Genomic DNA, 6,000 nt, shown 5'->3' on the forward strand with positions numbered 1-6,000 from the left:
CAAACTAAACTATGAGGCGGCGCGCTGGCCAGCGCGCCCTAGGCGTCGTCGTCGTCGTTGTCCTCGGGGTCGATGAGTGATTAACCTACTGCAAAAAGAGTCAACTGAAAATCACGTTTCTATGATTTATGAAAACTAATCTCGTGCGCGCAAAGTTTCTGTTTTTTACAGCAGAATCAAATAACTATCATCGTAGGTTATTCTAAAGGTTCTACTTGGCACAAACACTAATTCAAACATAAAACCACATTTAAACAAAGGCTAGATCAAATATTTATTACTAAACAGGAACAAAAAGCAAAAAACAAAAATAAAATTGGGTTGCCTCCCAACAAGCGCTATCCTTTAACGCCCCTAGCTAGGCATAAAGGCAAGGATAGATCTAGGTGTTGTTATCTTTGGGATGCAATTAATAAGTAGCTCTCATAATAGATTCATAAGGTAATTTATTTTTCTTTCTGGGAAAGTGTTCCATGCCTTCCCTTAACGGAAATTGAAATCTAATATTTCCTTCCTTCATATCAATAATTACACCAATCGTTCTAAGGAAAGATCTACCAAGAATAATAGGACATGAAGGATTGCAATCTATATCAAGGACAATGAAATCTACAGGCACATAATTCCTATTTGCAACAATAAGAACATCATTAATTCTTCTCATAGGTTTCTTAATGGTGAAATCCGCAAGGTGCAAGTTTAAAGAACAATCATCAAATTCACGAAAACCTAACATATCACACAAAGTTTTTGGAATCGTGGAAACACTAGCACCCAAATCACACAAAGCATAGCATTCATGATCTTTAATTTTAATTCTAATAGTAGGTTCCCACTCATCATAAAGTTTTCCAGGGATAGAAATTTCCAATTCAAGCTTTTATTCATAAGATTGCATTAAAGCATCAACGATATGTTTAGTAAAAGCCTTATCTTGACTATAAGCATGCGGAGAATTTAGCACGGATTGCAACAAGGAAATACAATCTATTAAAGAACAATTATCATAATTAAATTCCTTAAAATCCAAAATAGTGGGTTCATTGCTATCTAAAGTTTTGACCTCTTTCATCCCACTTTTACCAAATTTTGCATCAAGATATAAAAACTCTGAATCATTGGGATGCCTTTTAACTAAAGTTGACTCATCTCCAGTCCCATCATTATCAAGATTCATATTGGAAAACAAAGATTTGATAGGGGACACATCAATCACTTTTAGATCTTCATCCTTATTATCATGAAAACTAGAAGAACACGCTTTCACAAAGCAATCCTTTTTAGTACGCATCCTAGCGGTTCTTTCTTTGCACTCATCAATGGAAATTCTCATGGCTTTGAGAGACTCATTGATATCATGCTTAGGTGGAATAGATCTAAATTTCAAAGAATCAACGTCAAAAGAAATTCTATCCACATTCCTAGCCAACTCATCAATCTTAGGCAATTTTTCTTCAAGCAAAGCATTGAAATTCTTTTGAGAAATCATAAATTCTTTAACACTAGTCTCAAAATCAGAGGGCATCTTATTAAAATTTCCATAAGAGTTGTTGTAGGAATTACCATAAATATTAGAGGGATTACTAGGATACGGCCTAGGATTAAAGTTTCCCCTATAAGCGTTGTTAAAAAAATTGTTCCTACCAACAAAATTCACATCCATAGATTCATTATTATTCTCAATCAAAGTAGACAAAGGCATATCATTGGGATCAGAAGAAACACTCTTATTAGCGAAAAAAATCATAAGTTCATCCATCTTTCCACTCAAAACATTAATTTCTTCAATTGCATGCACCTTTTTACTAGTAGATTTTTCAGTGTGCCATTGAGAATAATTAACCATAATATTATCTAGGAGTTTAGTAGCTTCTCCTAAAGTGATTTCCATAAAAGTGCCTCCCGTGGCCGAATCTAAAAGATTTCTAGAAGTAAAATTCAATCCGGCATAAAAATTTTGTATAATCATCCATAGATTCAAACCATGTGTAGGGCAATTATGTATCATTAATTTCATCCTCTCTCAAGCTTGTGCAACATGTTCATGATTAAGTTGCTTAAAATTCACAATATCGTTTCTAAGAGAGATGATCCTAGCGGGAGGAAAATAGTTAAAGATAAAAGCATCTTTGCACTTATTGCAAGAATCAATATTATTTTTAGGCAAAGACGAAAACCAAGTTTTAGCACGATCCCTAAGCGAAAACGGGAATAGATTCAGTTTAACAATATCATTGTCCACATCTTTCTTCTTTTGCATATCACACAGATCAACAAAGCTATTTAGATGGGTAGCGGCATCTTCACTAGGAAGGTTGGCGAATTGATCTTTCAAGACAATATTCCGCAAAGCAGAATTAATTTCACAAGATTCAGCATCGGTAAGAGCAGCAATTGGAGTGCTAACAAAATCATTGTTGTTGGTATTGGCAAAGTCACACCATTTAGTATTATCTTGAGCCATCGTGACAAGCAAGCAATCCAACACACAAGCAAACAAGAAGCAAGCGAAAAAAGGCGAATGGAAAGAGAGGAAGGATAAAATGGCAAGGGTGAAGTGGGGGAGAGGAAAACAAGAGGCAAATGGAAAATAATGTAATGCGAGGGATGAGAGTTTATGATGGGTACTTGGTATGTCTTGACTTGTGCGTAGACTCCTCGGCAACAGCGCCAGAAATCCTTCTTGCTACCTCTTGAGCATGCGTTGGTTTTCCCTTTAAGAGGAAAGGGTGATCCAACGAAGTAGCGTAAGTATTTCCCTCAGTTTTTGAGAACCAAGATATCAATCCAGTAGGAGGCCACATGCAAGTCCCTCGCACCTACACAAACGAATAAGAACCTTGCAACCTACACGATAAAGGGGTTGTCAGTCCCTTCACGGCCACTTGCAAAAGTGAGATCTGATAGAGATGATAAGATAATATTTTTTGTATTTTGATGATAAAGATTAAAAGTAAAGATTGCAAAATAAACGGCGACAAAAATAGCTAGTTGAAGGAAGATTAATATGATGGAAAATAGACCCGGGGGCCATAGGTTTCACTAGTGGCTTCTCTCAAGATAGCATAAGTATTACGGTGGGTGAACAAATTACTGTCGAGCAATTGATAGAAAAGTGCATAATTATGAGAATATCTAGGCATGATCATGTATATAGGCATCACGTCCGCAACAAGTAGACCGACTCCTGCCTGCATCTACTACTATTACTCCACACATCGACCACTATCCAGCATGCATCTAGAGTATTAAGTTCATGAGAATAGAGTAACACATTAGGCAAGATGACATGATGTAGAGGGATAAACTCAAGCAATATGATATAAACCCCATCTTTTTATCCTCGATGGCAACAATACAATACGTGTCGTTTCCCCTACTGCCATTGGGATCGAGCACCGCATGGTTGAGCCCAAAGCTAAGCACTTCTCCCATTGCAAGAAAGATCAATCTAGTAGGCCAAACCAAACTGATAATTCGAATAGACTTGCAAAGATAACCAATCATACATAAAAGAATTCAGAGAAGATTCAAATATTGTTCATAGATAATCTTGATCATAAACCCACAATTCATCGGATCTCGACAAACACTGCAAAAAGAGTTACATCGAATAGATCTCCAAGAAGATCAAGGAGAACTTTGTATTGAGATCCAAAGAGAGAGAAGAAGCCATCTAGCTAATAACTATGGACCTGAAGGTCTGAGGTAAACTACTCACACATCATCAGAGAGGCTATGGTGTTGATGTAGAAGCCTTTCGTGATCGATTCCCCCTCCAGCGGAGCGCCAGAAAAGGCCCCAAGATGGGATCTCGCGGGTACAGAAGGTTGCGGCGGTGGAAATAGGGTTTCATGGTGCTCCTGGATGGTTTCGGGGTACGTAGGTATATATAGGAGGAAGAAGTAGGTCGGTGGAGACATGAGGGGCCCATGAGGGTGGGGGGCGCGCCCAGGGGGCAGGCGCGCCTCCCTGCCTCGTGGCCTCCTCGTTGATTTCTTGACGTCCAGTCCAAGTCCTCCGGATCACGTTTGTTCCAAAAATAACTCTCCCGAAGGTTTCATTCCTCTTGGACTCCGTTTGATATTCTTTTTCTGCGAAACACTAAAATAGGCAAAAAACAGCAATTTGCACTAGGCCTTGGGTTAATAGGTTAGTCCCAAAAATAATATAAAAGTGTATAATAAAGCCCATTAAACATCCAAAAAAATATATAATAGCATGGAGCAATCAAAAAAATATAGATACGTTGGAGACGTATCAGACGTCACGACGAGGGCTGGCAGCGCTCCGGCGACCCCATTCCCCATGGCAGGCGGCTTCAAGATCTGGGGCACCACGGTCGCCAGGGATGGCAGCGGCCGGATCTGGGCCCAGGCGTGAGCTTGGTCTCCGGGTCACGGTCAGCACGATGGCGAGTGCGACATGTCGGCTGCTGGACGGACCTGCGGGATTCCATCTTTGTCTGGTCCTTGACAACTAGGGCAACTCCGGGGGAAACCCTAGATCTCCATGGGATCGAACGATGGCAGTGCTTTTGCGCCGTAGTCCCTCTTCAGGGCATTGTTTTGGAGTTTGCTACGGTCGAAGGAACCAGCAAGGCCGGCGGCGTACGCCCGGTGGCGCAAGTGTTGATGAAAATCGCGCCGACTACGGTCATGGCGGACGATGGCGGCATCTTTGATGTCGTTTCCTTGTCGAGGCATCATTGTTACAGTTGGCGTCATTAGGCTCAGGGTGCTCCAGGGGAAACTCTAGGTCTGGGTCTCCCGGATCAGATGATGATGGCGTTCTTAGTAGCGCTTTCCCTCATGGGGACATCGTTTTGGAGCAGGTGATGGCTGGAGGAGCGGTGTTTCATCACACACATTGATTGTGTCAGATCTTGATGGCATGGCGCTCTGGAGATTAGGCGTCTAATGTGCGATGATGGACTCACGCAGGAGGTAGACGCTGTCTGGCGTCATGGTGGCATTGATAACCCACAAGTATAGGGGATCGCAACAGTTTTCGATGGTAGAGTATTCAACCCAAATTTATTGATTCGACACAAGGGGAGCCAAAGAATATTCTCAAGTATTAGCAGCTGAGTTGGCAATTCAACCACACCTGGAAACTTAATATCTGTAGCAAAGTATTTAGTAGCAAAGTAATACGATAGTAGTGGTAACGGTAGCAAAAGGTAACGGTAGCAAAAGTAATGTTTTTGGTATTTTGTAGTGATGATAGCAATAGCAACGGGAAAGTAAATAAGCGAAGAACAATATATGGAAAACTCGTAGGCAATGGATCGGTGATGGAGAATTATGCCGGATGCGGTTCATCATGTAACAGTCATAACTTAGGGTGACACAGAACTAGCTCCAATTCATCAATGTAATGTAGGCATGTATTCCGAATATAGTCATACGTGCTTATGGAAAAGAACTTGCATGACATCTTTTGTCCTACCCTCCCATGGCAGCGGGGTCCTAATGAAAACTAAGGGATATTAAGGCCTCCTTTTAATAGAGTACCGGAACAAAGCATTAGAACATAATGAATACATGAACTCCTCAAACTATGGTCATCACCGGTAAGTATCCCGATTATTGTCACTTCGGGGTTAACGGATCATAACACATAATAGGTGACTATAGACTTGCAAAGTAGGATCAAGAACTCTCATATATTGATGAAAACATAATAGGTTCAGATCTTAAATCATGGCATTCGGGCCCTAGTGACAAGCATTAAGCATAGCAAAGTCATAGCAACATCAATCTCAGAACATAGTGGATACTAGGGATCAAACCCTAACAAAACTAACTCGATTACATGATAAATCTCATCCAACCCATCACCGTCTAGCAAGCCTATGATGGAATTACTCACGCACGGCGGTGAGCATCATGAAATTGGTGATGGAGGATGGTTGATGATGACGGTGGCGACATATTCCCCTCTTTGGAGCCTAGAACGGACTCCAGATCAGCCCTCCCGAGAGGTTTTAGGGCTTGG

This window comes from Triticum aestivum, chromosome 4A (genome assembly GCF_018294505.1).
Source record: "Triticum aestivum cultivar Chinese Spring chromosome 4A, IWGSC CS RefSeq v2.1, whole genome shotgun sequence".
NCBI lineage: Eukaryota > Viridiplantae > Streptophyta > Magnoliopsida > Poales > Poaceae > Triticum > Triticum aestivum.